General features: G+C 43.8%; 1 protein-coding gene across 5 annotated transcripts in view; it reads left to right on the top strand.

Annotated features, from left to right (window-relative positions):
* Nucleotides 1-19,923, top strand: part of LOC142590483 (uncharacterized) — a 216,582-nt gene that overhangs the window by 134,652 nt on the left and 62,007 nt on the right. The gene's annotated exons all lie outside the window — the stretch shown is intronic.

Below are 19,923 nucleotides of genomic sequence, written 5' to 3'. Positions count from 1 at the left end.
AGTGGAGAAAAATAATAAAACAAGCAATGTCAACACATCTGATTCAGGCAGGGCGTACAATGCATCTGAATACAACATACAAAAAGAAATTATATTACATATACATTGTAATAGGGCAAGCAGAAAAAAAACAGTCAATGTACCTTGAGGCATGTAAAATAAGAACAACATACACAGATAATAACAAAATCATAAAATAACATGATTCAGAAAGTCTGATCTTAACGGACCACGCTCTCGGAATAAATAATGGCATGCAAATTACTCAGAAAATTATTTACAGAGGTAGACTGAACTACGAAATCGGGAAGCGTGTTCCACTCTTTTATCGTTCTTGGAAAGAAGCTATATTTAAATGTGTCATTATGGGTTACCGAAGGGGGAATATACATGCTGTGGCGATGTCTAGAAGATTCGTTATTAGAAATTTCAAAATAGTTCGTCCTATTAATTTTTATTTCATTATGAATAATAAGGAACAGGAACTTCAGCCTATCATACTTAGTCCTTAATTCTAAATGGAAGATTTGCAAGCTGACATAGTTTTGAAGGGGAGTGAAGTCGACCATATTTGTTGAAAATAAATCGAGAAGCTAACCTCTGAATCCTTTCCAGTTTCTTACGGTTTTTCTCTGTGTAAGGATCCCAGACAATTTTCGCGTACTCAATGATTGGTCTGATCAGCGTTCTATAGGCCAAGTTTTTAACTTCAGAGGCTGCTGTGTGTAAATTTCGTCTTAGGCTCCAAAGCGCATTATTCGCCTTCTTACTTACTTCATCTACATGCCTATTCCAGCTTAAGTCACTTCTAAATAATAAACCCAAATATTTGTGCTCCTCTACCTTTTTAAGCTTGTTGCCATGTATACTATAAGGAAATAGCAGGATCTTCTTTTTTCTTGTAATAGACATGCTTACTGATTTAGTTGAATTTATAACCATTTGCCAGTCAGAACACCATTTCATAATGTTATCAAGGTTGCATTGCAATTTAATTTGGTCACAGGAAGATTCTATATTATTATAAACAACACAGTCGCCAGTGAATAGTCTTATTGGAACAGAAATGTGATGTGTCAAGTCATTAATGAAAATAAGAAAGAGAAGAGGACCTAGGACACTTCCCTGAGGTACTCCGGATAACACCGGCTGAAGACTGGACCTATGCTCGTTTATTTGAACGTACTGCTGACGGCACTGTAAGTACGATGTAAACCACTTTGTGAGGTTAGGATTCTTAAGCACAGTATTAATTTTGAACAAAAGTTTGGAGTGGGAAACTTTATCGAATGCTTTGGCAAAATCCAAATAAACGAGGTCCATCTGTCCACGGGAATTTATCGTTTGTGAAGTGTCATGAACCAATTCAACTAATTGAGTGATCGTAGATAGTCCTTTACGGTATCCATGCTGCACAGAGGATAACAAGTTATGCATTTCAAGGTATTGTGACAAGTGTTTGGATATGATATGTTCCAGAAGTTTAGAGCATTTACTTGTGAGGGATATTGGTCAGTAATTGCTAATGTCTGAAGTGTTCCCAGTTTTATGAACTGGTATTATTCTTGCTAGTTTCCATGCGGTAGGGAAAGACCCATTCAATACTGAGGAATTAAATATTTTTGTAAGGAACTTAGACACCCATTCAGCATACCTCACTAAGAATTTGTTAAGAATATCGTCTGGTCCAGGGCTCTTTTTAGTCTTTATATTGAGTAAAAGGTTTAGAACACCTTCCTCAGTTATCTTAATATTCGAAATGGGAGGGCGGACAGAGATTTCACATACACTAGGCACTGCTTCATCATCCTTTGTATAAACCGACGAAAAGAAAAGATTAAATTGATCAGCCCTTTCAGCATCATTAATTTCGGGATTAGATCAGCACTGCTTATTGGGTGGATTGACATATCGCCAAAACTTACCCGGTGCTTCTGAGAGGAACTTCGTCAATGTTACATTGTAAAATTGGTCTTTCGCCTCCTTAATTAGCCGCTTCAATTCTTGCCTCATTTCCCTAATTGAAGTTTCGTCATCTGTATACTTCTTTTGAGAACATGCTTTCCGTTTTCTTTTAATTTTCCGTTTTGCCTGAATGATTTTTCGGTTCATCCAAGGATTTGTCTTTCCACATTTTTTATTCTTCTTAGGAACAAATTTATCCATGCAATGAGTTACTACACTGTAGAAGAAATTCCACAAATCATCAATGCCCACATCCGATTGATACAAGTAGGTAAATGCGTCAAAGGAGCTTTCGAGATAGTCTAAGACACTCACATCATCTGCGGATTGAAAATTCCAAACTCTCTTCTTGGGGTTACCCATTGAGGGGGATGGAGACATACTGAAAGTAGCAATTGGAATCTTGTGGTCTGATATTCCGTCCTCTACGTGGCAATCCGTCAAAAGCCCTACCAACCCATGCGACACTAAAATAAGATCCAAAATAGATGAGGTTGTAGCACACACTCTGGTGGGTTCTCCTACAATTTGCTCTAAATCATAAGAGAACGCCAAGTCCAAAAGCTGTTCGCAACTAGCCATGTCTACCTCCCCGAGTGAGTATGAGCTCCAATTAATTCCCAGTAAATTAAAGTCGCCCAGAAGAATGATATTGTCTCCTTCTCGAAAATTTCTTTCCATAGGCTGTTCATTCTTTTAGGCTGTTCTTTTATTTCTTTTAGGCTGTTCTTTTAGGCTGTTCATTCCATCAGGTGAAGTATTTGGGGCCCTATATACACCTCCAATGTAAACTGTTCGATCAGCAAGCTTAGTTTTAATCCATACAGCTTCGATACTGTCCGATTGTTCAAGGGTAGTACACAATATGCTTTGCTTAACCAATATGGCTACTCCTCCACCTCTTGCTCCTCGATCCCTTCTAAATGCTTTGTAACCAATTGGCATGACTTCGGTGTCTCTGATATTGCTATGTAACCATGTCTCCGTTATGACAATAACGTCAGGTTCATGTTCCAAAACCACAACTTCCAATGCATCGGTTTTGTTTATTATGCTCCGCGCATTTATGCTTATAATCTTAAAGCCATCCTGTTTACCTTGTTGGAGTCAGTTGCCAGTTTCAATTACCCTCGAAATTCGGTACCTCAAGTTTTTATCCTGATCCCATCCATACAATATATTATTCATTTTCAGTTTATCAAAGACAAGTTTGGCCCTACAACCTTCTTTTCTTTCCTCGGCACATGAGTCCCACAGTTTCTTCCTAATTTCTACTACACGTTTGGAGTAATCTTCGCTAATGCTTATATCTGTATCTTTAAGCTTGGTACAATTGCTCAAAATCTTTACTTTCTCCCTGAAGTCCGCTAGCCTAAAGATAATTGGGCCGTTTCTACCAGGTGTTTTCTTTCCGAGCCTGTGAATTCTTTCAATTGAGCTTACTTGCACCTTCAGAATGTCTCTAAAAACTTCAGTGACATTTTTCATCAGTACAACTTCATTCTCCTGCACGCCTTCTTGCATGCCTCTAATTATTAAATTATTTCTTCTAGAACGGTTGTCCAAATCATCAACCTGTCTAACAAGGCTCGTCGCGCTTTTATCCCACCTGTCAACAAGCGCTTCAACGTTTGTGAGCCGGAGCTGAGTATCATCAAAGCTTTGTAGTTTCTGTTCAATTGCAAGAAGTCGTTTTTGCATTTCAAGCATTCTCATTTCAGAGCTAGCCTGATTTGACTGAACCTCAGTGAGTTTCAACAGGATCTCTTTCTGGTTCTGGATTACATTTGCAAACATTGCTTCTGTTACTGGTCCAGGATTTTCTTCTACGTCGCCCGACAGCTTAAGCAGCAAACCCACTAACGATAGACACTCAGAAAAGTTGCATAACACAGTGTGTGGGCACGGCAACACTATAAATCAAAGGTCGTCACTACGGAAACAGTATTTCGTATTACTAACCTGCACAAAGAGCGGTATGTTGGGTGACATAGTCACGGCTGTGTTGCCGTGCCCACTGAAGCTGTCCCTCGGTGAGCTCCAATTTATAGGCAGCAGCAGGTCCTTGTTGTGGTCGGATACCGTGGTCATTGTGCTCGACGAAGATGCGCAGAAGGTGGCTTCCACGTGTGGCGTTGGCAGCAGTACCATGCAGCTTTCCATGAACGATGTAGCGTAATCGCTGTCCGGGTATGACATTCTGCTGCTGAAGACAAATTAGCAGGTTTGTGGGCCTTGTCTGCATACTCATTGGAGCAAAATGCAGAAATAATGCTGTACTGATCACATTGAAGCACCTTAGATGACATAGTTTAATCCAGAGCCCTCTTGACTAGATGTTGTTGTAGGCCTGACATTGGTTTGTGATAATGTTACACCCTTGAGTCGCTTAGTTATTCTTAAAAAGTGGTGTATTTCTGTAAGAACGGGCATAGAGATCAATGCAGAATGTCAGTTCACCCCTGTGTGTAGGGTGAATAAAATTAAAACAAAATTCTTTAATGCAGGTAAGGATACTACAAACAAAGTACACATTGTTTTATCGATGTACTCATTCATTGTGGGAGGCAGAAAGCACACGTGAACTGTCAGTGATCTTTTCTAGGACAGCTTTGAGTAACGACATACCACAGCACATGATCGGTGATGACTAAGCAGGACTAGGCATGTGCAACAATGTTGTAGTGACCATCCTTCTTTTCGTTGTCCCCGCTTCTCGGAAATGCAGTTTTCCATGCTTTGGGGGTCATCGCGCTTGCTCAGGAAATCCAATCGACCTCGCAGTGGAGGTCACTGCCCACTGCTCTTTCTTGGAACGCAGGTGGCTGCCCGACTGGAGCACCACCACAGCCACTTGGCAAACCTGTTTTTATGATTGAACAAAGCCAGTCGAGTGTCCATTCTCAAGCAGTCATAATGTGTATTCCTTGCCTACCCTAAATAGAGCTCCCACCAAGTGGTGACGCAGGACATTACATTTTATTTTCGAACACTAGCCATGGATAATGCTACTCCTACACTTGCTGACAGAGACGATGACATGATTATGGCTCCTGCTATTGCCGCAGAGCTTCAGCTTCCCAACTTTTGGCCCAAGAATCCCCGAGTTTGGTTTAGACAAGTAAAGGCCCCTTTTCAACTCCGACACATCGCTTCAGAGACAGCAGAGTACCTGCATGTCATTGCCACGCTACCCTCTGACATCGCCGATGCCATAGGTGACTTGCTAATGGGTGTGCCTTCAGTCACCGAATACGACGACCTGAAGCGCAAGGTCCTGCAGTGCCTCGAGCCATCACAACAGAGTAGGCTCCTCTTCGAGGAACTCGGCGACCAGCAACCGTGACAACTGCTGCACCGGCTGTGTTAATTATTGGGTGAGCACTTTGAAAACAAGAGCTAGCTTCCAATTTTGCACAAGCTGTTCTTGCAACACCTCCCACTGTCCTTAGCATGGTACTGATGGGTTTCAGTGAGATGAGTCTCGATTGGCTGGCTGCGTTCACTGACCGCATATGTGACTGCTCATCTGTGCACAGCTACCTATTGTCGTTTCGAGAGCCTTGGAGCCAAGAGACTGACTCTCATGCCTAGAGGAAACAGTCGACCACTTTACCAGTGCACTGAAGAAGCTGACGACTGGCAGCAACACTGATGACCAACTTTAGCATAACCATTCGGCTTCACAGTCTCACAGTGCCCCTAGATTCGCCACGGCAGTTGTGCTGGTACCACCGTCACTTTCGCAAACAAGCAAGTTGCTGCACTCAGCCCTGTTCGTGGAGGGGAAATGCACCGGCCAGTCGCTAACGGCGGCATGCAACACCGGCCCTCGAACAAGTCACTTTTTCATCGTTGTCAACCACGTCGCTGGCACCCACCTCCTCGTGGTGATCAGAGCCGAGCTGTCTATCGTTCTCGCCACGGCCGCAGATCGTCAGTATGCCAAATCCACACCCACACTCCACACAGTGAACAAAAATGCCATAGTGTCGTATGGGCTCTGGTCAATAACACTAGCCTTTGCACTCGGGCGCTTGCACTGGTAGGCGTTTGTGATCGCTGACGTCAGCTTGACCCCAACGCATCAAGCCACTGGAATTATGGGTGCGGGCAATCGAGGACTTCTCCTCTCCAACCTACTTCCGATGGTTGCTTGAGTTTCTGGGCCTCGTAAATTTTCACAGGTGCTTCAAACCATCCTGTGCGCAAGTTCTTCAGCTGCTTACCCACCTGCTGCTTTGTGACTAAAAAAAATGCCTACCTTTCATTGGTACTTGGAGCATGAACACTCCTTTCAGGAAGCCAGAACATGGTTGGCGACTGAAGTGTTGCTGATTCATTCATTCCCTGATGCGCCAACTTGCCTTATGGTAAACGAGTCGGCCACAGCAGTGGGTGCAGTAATGCAGCAGCATGATGGCACAGACTGCACGCTGCCGGGCTTCTTCTCAAAGTGCCTTAAACCTACAGAAGCTCATTACGGCCCCTTCGGGAGGTAGATGTTGGCCATCTATTGCACTGCCGAGTATTTTCGTGTTTTTCTTGAAGGCTTTTACATTCTGGCCGACCACAAGCCGTTAACCTTTCTTAAACGAAACGACCCCGAGCTGTGCCAATCACGGGCAAAAAGGCTCGTCACTCCAGCTTGTGGCTGTGCCGCTTCCCTACACAACAACATTGGTCACATGCGACATATTGCAGGCAGCTCCTTGCCTGTTAGTGCCCCATCAGCTTTGGCGGCCAATATTCAATTCACTGCACGGCCCAAGCCAACCCAGCAACAGAGCGACACAGAGGCTTATCACGGACCACTTCGTGTGGCCAGGGATCACCAAAGATGGCCGAAGCTGGGCAAAAAGCTGCCAAGCCTGTCAAGCCGTGAAGCGACCCTGGCCATCTTCTGCCCTGCCAAGATTTCAGGTACCTCCTGACGTGTGTCAAGCGGTACTCAAGTTGGCCTGATGCACATACTCAACAAGACATCACGGCCGAAACAGTGGTGGAAGCATTTTATGCTATGTTGGTGTCGTGGTATGGCTGCCCTTTGCTCGTAACTACTGACCGGGTCAGACAGTTCCAAAGCTCGCTTTTTTCTGCCTTGGCAAGACTGCTTACCACGCGCCTTCATAACATCATGGCTTACCACCCACTGTGCAACAGCATGATCGAGCGTCTCCACCGACAACTGAAGGCCTCATTGACCTCCACACTCGACAGACATCACTGGGTGGAAAAGCTACCCCTAGTAGTACTGGGTCTCCGAACAACAACCAAAGATGACCTCGGAGTCAGCGCAGCTGACGTGTTCTATGGGTTAGCAATCCGCATTCCAGGCCAGTTTTTCGACACCGAGCAAAGCACTCCACCAGCGGCCACACAGCATTTAGAGGCGACATTCCTGGCTCGATGAGCTTTGACCTACACCCTAATGTATCCCATGCGGGCAGCCTGTGTTTAGTTTCCCGACAGCGGACTCAACCACGCATGTCTTCATGTTGGCCTGAGTCAGACGCAACATTCCTGGCTCGACAAGCTTTGACCTACACCCTAATGTATCGCACGTGGGCAGCCTGTGTTTAATTTCCCAAAAGTGGACTCAACCATGCTTGTCTTCATGTGGCGTGATTCTATCAAGCCACCATTGACTCCTTCCTATGAAGGCTCCTTTCATATGGTTTTGCGTTAAGGGGGGACACAGGATTTAGAGACCAAAATATCGCGAGAAAATCGATATTTTGAAAACGGTATTTTCGGAATTTGCAACTATTATTCTACCAGTTTGCCAAATTTTGCGCATTCTAAATCAATATCTTTAGCCGTAATATAAATTTTTAGCACCAGTGTGGGCTGAAGATTGCCACATCCAGTATGCGGCATGTAGAGGAAGACGAAGATCTCTCGCATTGTGGAAGAAAAGAAGACGTCCCTGCGCGATCGTTTTTCAGTTGGCCTGCAATTAAAGTATCCTGCCCTTTTTATCGATAGTTCCTGCTGCTTTCGAATCGTGACACTGGTGGAGGCGCTGGGTAAATGTTTGGGACGCCTGTCAACATCCCCACATCAAGGCCAGGACGTTTTCCGCATGTCGAAACACCCGTTCATTGTGTCAGCCAATGCCTATTAGGCCTAAGCCCAGAATTTGGTCCCCTACCACGAAGTCTGCCTGTTACCACGAGTGCCCAGGCCATGGCAGACCCAGGCCCTGCACAGGTGACTCTTTTGACTTCTCGATTTCCCGTGAGCTTCCACGGCAATGCCTACGATGATGCAGAAGACTGGCTCGAGAAATATGAGTGCGTAGCCAAGTATAATGAGTGGCATGCTGGACTGAAGCTATCCCATGTGTATTTCTCTCTTGAAAATGGAGCCTGCACGTGGTTCGTAAATCAGGAGGGAACTTGGCCAAGCTGGGATGAGTTCCGCCGCCAGTTCCTCCATACATTCGGGAGCACCGAAAGGCAAGACCACGCGTCTTTTCGAAACACGAATTCAAGAGCCGAATGAAACTGTTGCCATGTTTGCTGAGGATATGGCTCGTCTTTGTCATCATGCAGACACCGATATGCCTGAGCAAAAAAAACTCAACCACCTCATGTGTGGTGTAATGAAGCAGCTGTTTGCCTGCCACGCAAGCCGCCACGATGAACCGACATCTGGCCACCTCGACTACATGCGCACACTGACCCGAGTCAGAGAGAAATATTACTTGCCAAGGATTGCCACCTTTGTGAAATGTTATGTGTGCACGTGCCTCGATTGTCAGCGACGCAAACCACCATATATGAAACCAGCTGGGCTACTACAACCAGTCCAAGTGCCCACGACCCCATTTGCCCAAACCGGGATGGATCTTCTCGGACCATTCCCGACTTCCAATACTGGTAATAAGTGGGTAATAGTTGCTACCGATTACCTGACACACTATGCAGAAGCCAAGGCCCTTCCAAGTGGCACCGCAATCGAAGCAGCGCGATTCTTTTTTGAAAACTTGGTTCTGCGGCACGGTGCACCAGTGGTGATAATAACGGACAGAGGGACTGCCTTTACGGCTACACTTCTAAAGATGGTGCTTAGCCTCAGTGGTACGGCTCACCGAAAAACCACAGCCTATCACCCGCAAATGAATGGCTTAACAGAATGCTTGAACAGGACTATCGCCGACATGCTGAGTATGTATGTAGACGTGGAGCACAAAAATTGGGATGACATTCTACTGTTCATCACATTCACTTACAACACTGCTCAACAGGAAACAATGTGAAAGAGACCATTTAGCCTTCTTCATGGCCGTGAAGTGACGACAATGCTCACTGCATGTTGCCACACAACTGCAGTGATATAGGCACGGATGCTGAAGCTTTCGCTCAATGTGCTGAAGAAGCGAGACAACTCGCCCGCGTCAGAATCGTTCGACAACAGGACTACGACGCTTGACGCTACAACCTACGGCATCGCTGTGTCACATATCAGCCAGGCGACAAAGTATGGGTCTCGAGTTCCATACGTCGGCGAGGACTTTCAGAAAAGCTACTCAGGTGGTACTTTGGTCTGTACAAGGTTTTACGGCACCTCAGCGACCTGAACTATGAGGTCATCCCTGACAGTCCTGATTCCTCCAGAACGAGGCAACATCCGCCAGAAGTTGTGCACATTGTGCGCATAAAGCCCTGTTGTTCGGAATCAATTGGCCATACCTCGTCTGACACATCTTCCTGCCTCTAGGTGAGCATCGGGACGATGCTCTCTCTGGAGGGAGGCAAATGCCACATCCAGTACGCGGCACGTATAGGAAGACGAAGACCTTGTGCATTGTGAAGGAGAAGAGGTACATGCATTATAGTTTTTGAGTTGGCCTACAATCAAAGTGTCCTGCCCTTTTTTATCATTTCCTGCTGCTTTTGAATCGTGACAATATGAGCCAAAGTTTCCATAAAAAAGAGCTTTTTCCATGGCGTGTGATGGCCCCCGCGGTCATTCGGTCGCGCCGACCCGTATATTGTTTGAAAGAGCAGTCTTTTGACTTCATTTTACCGCCACCACCAGCTCCGTCTGCACATTGGCAGTGAAGAAATTCCGCCTCAAGAAGAAGACCCAATGCGTGTTGTAATTGGTGAAGAAACGCACGTGACCCTCAGCTAGCCACGCCTTTGGCTAGACTGGCGGCATCTGCATCACTCCGTGACCACTTTGCACAAGCCATGCGTGCCAATGAGGATTCCCACGCTGACAGCAATGCCGACCTCGACTTGGAAATTCGCTACAAAGTTCAAATTTAGAAAAAAAATGTGGAGGAAGTCGGCGTACAATGTCAAGAAACGACACTCCGCCACGCCGTTTCCCGATGACATTGATAAAGTGTGTTTATAGTCCGATGTTATCGGGGCGCATGGGTGAGCGTCGCACGATGCGGCGCGCATCGGAGTTTGTTGGCCACATCCGGTTACGCTGGCTGCACCAGTGTGTTGAACTCACAACCTACTGGAACTCCAGACCTGCACAGATGTCTGGCTTCTATGGGAGCCGCTTGTGCCCACTCTCGTTCAACCATTAACTGTTGGTGTTGCTTTTATAACCTGTTCGTCTGCTACTCTACAGTTGACTGGTGTGGCGTTGTAATTAGTACGGCGGTTGTTGTGTTGTGACAGACTGCTTGCCTAGTTTATGATTTTTGCGAACACAGCGACAGTGATGTCACAAGGCTTTGATCGGTCACTTGGCTCCAAAAGTTGACTGCCCGAACCTGAAAAATGTCGGTGCGTGCAGCCCGCTCCTCTCTAAAATAGCTTTAAATAGCCGCTTCTATTGCCTTTTTCAGGGAGTAGTAAACCGCACAGAACTTTTACACTAAGTCACATTGTTTATAGAGTTCATAAAGTACACAGCAGTTTGACTGGAAACCACCATAACGTTTGACGACAGGACAATTGCCACTCATTTTAACTCTTAAAAGTTCTCTGTGAATGCGTTGTGAGTTCAAAAGGAGAATTACGCATACAGCTTCACTGCGTACGTGTCTTTTGCACCACCGTTATGCTGTCGCCGTACCACGCAGGAAAGCTGTCTTTGCCGTTTGAAAAGAGTTCCATGACACAAAGCCTGCAGTGCAGCACGTTTTAAAGCACTGAGATCGCTTTTGCAAGCATTCTACTGATCTAGACATCAAACAACAATAAAAACAAGCTATGCTCTCCTTTCCTTGAAACAGACTTGACCCATTTATTGCACATGTCGAGCACAGAGCTTACTTGTGAATACTTTTACCAGGTCCTCTGCATTTCACTACAGCCCACAACAGTATTTCGTAATGTCTAAAGTATTTCGACATTAGGCTATCTGTGATCAACTCAAAAAAGCTAGATTATCCTATGCATCTTTTAAAATGATTTTTCCAGCCTCTTACTAGAAGAAAGCAATTTATGCAGTCTCGCATTGCAGCTGCCACCTATGCTCATTGTTTACCTTCCTTGCAACGCTCCTCCTCCTCTAATTTTCCTGTTCAAACGCAAAGCATTAGCAAATTTTTGTTTTCTTTCTATATTTGTGAATTTATTCATTTACCATCAATACAAGCACTTTGTGCCTGCCGAAATGGCAGCACGAGCGCTGAACAGATCGCAGAAGCAGACGACAGCGAATAGGCTATAACTAGCGCCACTGTGCTCGCACGTTCCGTCTCTAGCGGCAAAAGGGGCGAATTAGACCAGGCATGCTGGAGCAGGAGGATCTGTGCAGGTCTGGAGTTCACTAGGTCGCGGTAAAACCGCTGGTCTAATGATAGACGCTGTTGTTCTCGCCAACGAGATGTAACGTGTGCGCGCGCTTACGCTATGTCGGAATATATTTAGATTGCCCGCTTCCGCCGTCGAGCAACACCGGAGATCCCGATGGCGTGTTAGGCTTACTCCCCCGCAGCGCTCCTGACAATGGCCGCGTTTCGACATTTCAGCACAATGCTACTATTCTGTAGCCGGAATTCTTACGGAGTATTCACAGTGAAGCTCAAGGAAAACTTTAAGCATTAGCGCCAACTCCTGGTACTGACCGAAAATTGGAACTACTAGATCGCGTTGATGACAAGAAGATGCTGGCTACGTCTGCTGAGCATGCATCTACTGAAAGTTTCATCGGATGCTAAGAAGTCATCACTGTGGTGACATTAGCCAGACTACATTCCTGGAGGCTACTAATGCATTAGCACAATATAAAATATTTTGTGGTATCGTGTTATAAAAATAAACTCATTTTGTTTCTTCAAGTTTTCTCAGAATCACATTTTTGGTGTTTTTTAACCTTGCCGAAGCGCTATCTCGGTCTTCAGGGCACATAGAACCATAATTTTAGCAGCAGCACGTGGCTACATGTGTGTACTACACAATGTTAGGAGCAGATTTTTTTATTTCGCTTTTGTAAATTTTAAAATCTGGCTAATAATTGGACCACATGATTGCCATGTCTGGAGATCGAACTTCAATTTGCTGTAAAATTAGCAATACCTGCAATATAAAAATAAAGTTGCCCTACTGTTGTGTTTCTTACACTTTGTAGTATCCAGCCATATGCCTTTATAAACATTCTGGCTGATACTCTTCTTACAGTTGTTCAGATAAATAATAGTTGATTAATTTTAATTATATCTGGTACCACTCAGTCAACTTAAAAAGTAATTATATTTTTGAAATCAGCATGAAAAACTTGAATAACTCTGGGTGACAATTTTCATTAAATTTAGTCAAAAAATAAAAAAAGTTTCTAAACCCCTCTTCCCCCTTAAGAGAAAACCTTGAAGATCGACATTCACGGCAGAGACAGTGTCATTAGAGTGCATATAACCAGCCTATTTTGAACATTAACTCTTCATTCCTTCCGCCATTCACACCTAAGCCTCCGGCGTTTTAGTGGGGGATGCCATGTAGCGACCGCCTGTCACGAAGCTGTACCTTATCATGGGTGTCATTGCCCCTTGCTCTGGAAATCCAGTATGTCTTACTGTGGGCTTCATTGCCCCTTACTGTTTCTAGGAACCGAGCACCACAGTCACTTGGCAAACCTACTTTTACTCTTGAATAAAGTCAGTCAACTCTTCGTTCTCAAGCTGTCAAAACATGTATTCCTTGCCTCCGCTAAACCGAGCTCTTAACAATGTCATCGGGCAATGAGCAGCATGCACTAGGCACCTGAGGTGCACACCAGCAATAATTTCAGTTGAGCTGTAGGCATCTTGAATTGACTGCTGGCTGCACAGTCGTTCTGATCCTCTCTCACCTGTAGCGGCTTCAGGTTTTTTTGCACAGTGTTTGCAGACTGCAGTGGCTGACCTGACCTTTGTTGTGCCGCTAGTTTGTCCCAGCAGGTAGTTATTCTTCTGCAGCACTGTTGTTACAATGTGCTACAAGCTGATCGACGTTTCCGATGTGAAAAGTCAAGCCTTTTCCCTTAGAGAAATGAAATAGTAGTGAGCAATTCAATTTCCTTTCCAATGAATTGAATCTCCTGTCATCGGGAGAACTCGTGCACGATGCTCACAAAACAAATTCCACCACAGTGTCTTCAAGTTCACTGTCAACAGGGTAGCCATTGCACAACAAAGCTTCCAGTGAAAATCGCCAGTTGCACTGTTTTGCTTTCTACTCACAGAATGTACAGCAATAATCCTGCTTGACGATTCTACCCATTTTATCACATTCTTTTCAAATGCAATTATAATGTCTAGCCCTGACATATAATTTTTGCACCCTCAGCAGTATTGATGCGTGTTTGCACAAAGTTTTCAAAGCTGGAGTGTTTGCCACAGTAACGACAAAAACAATGACGCTTTATCCATTTTGACAACTACAAACAAGAAAACTTTACTTTCTTTCACAATACACAAGGCAAACACAAAAAGATTGTGCTAAAGTTGTTTTGCGACACCTGACCAAGACCCAAACTCTCCTTGGTAATTCAGATGCATGCAGTTCCAGCGTAAGATTTGCAAAATAGTTTACAAAATGTTTACTGGCACAAAGTGGAATTCAAATATATTCTTTTTCATAGTATAATAATGAGATGTTCGTCGACTGGCTTTTCAGACACCTGATTTTTTGGGCCTCCCCGAATATTTGGACTCTGCCATGATACTGCCATACGCTTCATAAAGTCATTGTATAACTACGAAAATTTAGCATGTTCCAAGCTCTCCTCGTTTGATTTTTTTTACTTTTTCTCATGATTGCAAGTCAAGAACTAGCGAAAACGCAAAAAACATTTCTGTTAATTTGTTTTCCTGCAGCTACAAACCAGCGTTGCACGCATCTCGCACGTCATTTCAGAGCTTCCATTTCTGACACAGCCTCGATAGCAGGCATCGCTTGCTGCTCTTTCCTGCGAGCCTTTGTTCTGTCATTGCTGTCGGCACTCGTAAGTCGCATATGGTCGGTGGTACCCTTTGTATCGCCTATTGTGCTATTCAGCTTCGTACCGTGACACGAGGCTTAGCCACTTCAGCAACTGATAGTTTTCAGTGGTTTCATCGCCAGCTGCTAACAATGGCGCCGGCAGCGCCTTCGTTGTCCACCTCCAGCTCGACAAATGCTTCAAAGCAAGGAAATTATAGCAGGTTGACGATGGAAAATAAGGCCACCGTTTTGTTGTTGAATTAGAAATCTTGAAGCAGACAATACCAGACTACGTAAACAACGAGGTAGAGGTTTTGGAAGCTGCATAGAAATCTGCTTGGTCCCGCCAGAAGAATGTCAGCCAAGGTGCCCACCCAGAACTTGGGGAGGCTATGCATTCCAACTTGTCTTTCCTCTGATTTTCATAGAGTCGGACTTTCTACCCTCAAACTTTTGTACCCTCGTAACTAGCCTATGTCACGCTGGATGCTAGTGCTACCAGATTGTCAACATAGACTTTATTCACCCTACCAGGAGAAAGGTTTCCTATTACATGCCAAGTGCAGTATTTGTAATTGCAATGATGATATGGCTTCCTCTTTGATTATTTAGCATGGTGGCAAGCACTACCTCGCATAACCTTGTGAAAGGTGTGATGCACTGTAAACTGTACTCTTGAATTCAACTTGCGCGCAAGGGCATGTGGACCTTGCAAATGCTTTTGTGAACCCATGTTTAAGAACCACAACTGCACAGAAGTACATTGTTAATCCGCACTAGCTTTGATTTAATATTCGTAGGCAGCACATGTCTGGAAGAGCCAGGAAGGCTGCGTCCGGCAGCAAACTCGCCCTAAATTGTGAGCACATACGCTCTTTGCGTCGCGCCTTTGTTACAACTAAGCAAGCGGCACCTCGTTATCATAATTATCATCAGTTGCCTGTGTGGGGAGGCTCAGCAGTTCAGCAATAGTCTCAGTACCTTCAGCTTCCATTCACCATTTTACTTGTGTGTTCCCAAGCAGGCATGAAGTGATCATTATATATGTACAACCTGAGCATGCCACACCGCCGAGGCAATGCCAGTGACAGGCTTCAAAGTGCTTTAAAATTTGCCTCAACATTATTTGGAGGCTGGTGACTGTAATCCAGCAATGCTGCCGGCTGAACTAGCTGCATTTTTTTACATGTGCATTCCAAGATGAGGCCTTCAGTGGCTTTGAGGGTAGTGTAATAAATGTTGGTTTCCTGCACAAGTTTTATGCTGTCAGAATTTGCAGCTCATGTTAATTTTGGTATATTAAATTTGCACCCCAAAATGTGTAAGTATGACACTTCACTATGAGTGTACAAGCCGCTTAATCACGTTTGCAGAAGTCAATTGAGTTTAAGTAAGTGTGCTTTACATACTGGTGCAGCTTAGATATAGCTTTAATTCTTATTTGGTTTATTCATACTTTCAAGGCCTGTAGGCAATACAGAAGTGGTAACAAAGCTTTAAAAAGAGTGCAAGGACAATTATACAAAAAAATATATGTTAAGCAATACTGTCACAGGTTGACGTCTTGAATGAAGATGCTTTTAGATGTTGAATGGTGGATGTAGGAAGGTTGTTCCAATCAGTAATTGTGTGGGGCAAAAAATAATGATGGCGCCTGTTTGTTTGGTGGCTGGTACGCCAATTTTATATGTCTGGTCAAATCTTACTGAAACTTTGAAAGATTGTGTTATCTGTTATTTCTTCACTACATGGTTGGAGTTGTAAACCTTGTGGAATAGGCGACGGGGAGCACATTTGCAGTATATGGCAGAGTCACTTTCCTTTTTCATGCATGTTACACTGGAATGTCGGGAGTAGCTAGATAGAGCAAATTGCTTGCTTTCGAATCTCTTAAGTTCAAGGTTTAGTGATGTTTAATTTTATCACAAATAGCAGATGTGTTTTCCAGTTTTTAGCAAACTAGGTTTCCGTGGAGAGTCAGTGCTTACAGATGAAGAGGGAAAATTATGACCAAGCTATTTATTGCGCGATAAGCATTTGTAGAGAAATAATTTAGTTGCATATTCCCTGACAGAGCATTAGTTATGGGAAGATCAAGGTATTTGTGGGTGTTAACTGATGATAATATAGGGTCATTCAGTAGTATATTGATTGCCATTGTTTATAGTATGTGATATGCACATCTGTTTACACTTGCCAGTGTTAAGTTTAATTATTCACTTGCTACACCTGAGTGACACATTGTGGTGATCCCCTTGCCTGAAATATGAATCACCAGGCTTAGTAATCTTGCGGTAGATTACACAGTCATCTGCGTACAGAATAATTAATGATTGCACAGTTACGAAGATCATTAATGTTAATCAAGAATGGCAAGAGCTGCAAGACAGATCCTTGTGGAACTTTGGGTGCAACTGGTGAATAAGTAGATCAGCAGTTATTGGCTGCGACATAGAGTTTGATTGCAAATAAACTCCTTTACAAAGACGACACATTTGATTGAATATTAAGCTGCTTAAGTATAAGGACACATAGAATACGACTACTCAGTCATACTGAGTCCTATAAACGCTTTGACAAAATGTAAAAAAAAGATAAGTCAACATCAAGTCCTTTATCTAAGGTGATGAACCAATCATTAGTGAAACAAAGAAATTGGTTATCATATAGAATTTTCTTTCCAGGCCTTGCTGACATGAATGAAAGAATGAATTACTTTCCAGAAAATTGATGGGGTGAGAATACATTGGGTGTTTTAAAAGTTTTCATGGAATGCTAGGGTGGTGCTTCTCAGCACAGTGCACATCAGACGATTTATGGACTGCAGGCACCTTCTCCGTTTTCCAGCCATTAGACTTCTGGTTATTCAGTTGCTGTTAAATAGCGACGAGGGTCCTAGAAAAGGTTCACACTTTATTTATCAACTTATGCTGGATGAAATTTGGTAAGCAGGCACATTACTGAATGGAGATTTAAAGTGTGCAGACAGATTTCATGTACATCATTTAGATAAGTAGATATGACAAAATGCCAGATTGCAATTAGGTCATTTCTGACGGATTGTGATGGAAGTCATTTTTTTTTTAAACGTTACTTCTCTGAAATATGCTGTCATTCTCAACTGTTGCCACAGAGCCTAAAGCTGATGGAACATTGCAATAGTTATTGTATTGATCAAAATACTTTTGACATTGCAGATAAGAAATTACCTTACTCTAATTAGATTGCATATCACCTAGTTAATAATGTACCAAGGTTATCAAAAAAGGAAAGCCTTAGCCTATAGTTGAGTTCTTAATAAAAAGAATGATACCAAGTCTGTTTAAATACCTTCATGGAGCCATCCTTAAAATTTCTGTAAAGCTTAGGTACCTCACAGAAAGAAACAATGCTGAGAAAACCTCATTAAAGTTTTGTAATTGTTGGGAATCTTATCTATTGCACCTATAATGAAAAGAAAGGCTTTAGAATGAAGCCCAGCTTTTGCTGAACATAAAGAACCAAACGTATTGAAACTGGCTCAGTGAATTGTAAGGCACCTCAATTAGATTCTTTTTGATAAATCTGGTTGGATTTCCTGCTTGTACGAAGCAGCATTCATTTTCATAGTGTGAAAACAACTTGCACAGCAAAACTCTCCACAAGACCGAACGGGAATATACGCACGAGAACCACATCGTGTTCAACACGAATTGCACGTAGCAGACACTGTGCTGCATTGTTCGCGTTTCTTGGTGCTGCAAATGCACTGTCTCCACTAACGGTGACGTTATAGGTGCACCTAGTCACTAAACAGAATTAGACTGCAAGAACCCGTGAATCTGCAAAGACTTGGAAGAATAAGTGCTGGTGCGCCCTCTACAGTCCTGTGTAGTTTGCTAAGTAAAATGGCTCGTGTGCAATGTCTGCATTGTTATGTAGTCCATGACTCCATGACGTGGTGCAGCTTGCATTGCTAGAGCTAAACTGCCCACGTGATATGAAATTGCATTATGCTTCAAAGAATCTGGTGGTCCAGCACGATCTGATCAATGGCTTTTGTGATAATTGCGACAAATGGTTTCTCTTTCTCGGCGTACTATCATATAATGATCATGCTTTGCTTTCCGTAAGCGAGTCCAGTTTCGAACTTCTTAAAACAAGCGTCGAACAAATGCTGCTTGTAACCATGGTGTCATCAAAGAAGAAATGGTGGGTCAACTTGTAAGCAAGCCTATCAATGCCAACTGGAGTGTTGTTGCACTGTTGCCATAGCAGCAGCCAATCATGAGGCCTCTCTCACCTTGGTGGCATGATGAGTCATTAGTCTTGCAATGAAAAATTTGTCAGACCGGCCCCTGATTTTTTTTTCTTGCACTTGCTCTTGTGCGAGGAGTGCATGATCGCGAAAAGGCGGAATCTTGAGCTTTCGAACAATACCATGACGGTGGTGTTCAGTGGTGGGAAAGACAAAGGATTGATCCGTGAACTCTGATGGTTCTGCACGATTGTGGACTCCTTTCGTGTTGTCCACACTGACATAACTCTTTTAAACACTTGGAGTGTGTTTTCAGCTTAATCATTTTGATACAGCATCATTTGAGCATTCCAGATGCCGAAACGATGGTTAAAAAAGAAACAGAAGAGCTGCTTAGCATGGGTGATGCTTAGGACAGTGATGCTGATGCCCCACCAATTGCACAGAATCCTGCTACATTTTAGCAAAATATGAGAAATCTGTGCCTATCCTGCACCGCAAGTGTTCCTTGAGTTTTCAAAACTGAAGTTTGTCCTCAAGCATTGTTCCTGTGCTCCATGGAAAGGAGCATGGCAAATAGCAGCACCTGTGTTATAACTTCACGGTGGACCGAATGAAGCCTCCCCTATTGAGCCTGGATCATACTACTGTTTTATCCTTGGGCTGTTCTCTATTTTGAATGCCTTCCACCCCACTGTGTGCGGGCTGCTTAGGCAACAGGACGTCATCGCTTTTCAGGCTGCAGCGAGCAAGTGCACTGATGCTGAGCAAACCCTGCACTCCTTCCATGCATGACCAATTTAATATAGTAATCAAAGTTTCAGATGCTGTATAGTGTCTTGTTGGATATTTCCAGCATAATGCATTGGTGCAACAGCTGTGCCAATTGTGCCAAACTGTGTCGAGAACATGGCTTTGTGCCATGCTGCACCAAAGCATGCACAAGAGCGAATCCCTCCTTTCATCTATGTTTAGCAGCTACAAAAACTGAAATGAAAGCCAACAGTACACTATCATCATCATCATCGTAGAAGGAAGCAGAGTCCCATCCATACTCTATGAGCGCGTCAGAGCCGTCCGGTTTGTCATTGCCACATTTTTCTCTGACGGAAGTACAGTTTAGTGCTACTATACTGCCTTGCTGCTGCTTTGTTTCGGTGTTCATTTAACTTGCATGGTACCACGGAGTTTGCCGAAGGAGGATGTCACATTTTAGGATTAAAGTTAAGCTTTTTATATGTTTATGGGTGATAACCGGGCTTTGCAAAACAGCCACTTTGATCAGAATCGCACGTGGTGCATATTTTAAAATGTTCTTAGTGAATGAGGTCAAATGTGGTACAC

Source organism: Dermacentor variabilis, chromosome 8 (assembly GCF_050947875.1).
Source record: "Dermacentor variabilis isolate Ectoservices chromosome 8, ASM5094787v1, whole genome shotgun sequence".
Taxonomy (NCBI): domain Eukaryota; kingdom Metazoa; phylum Arthropoda; class Arachnida; order Ixodida; family Ixodidae; genus Dermacentor; species Dermacentor variabilis.
This window is presented reverse-complemented; position numbering and strand designations above follow the sequence as displayed.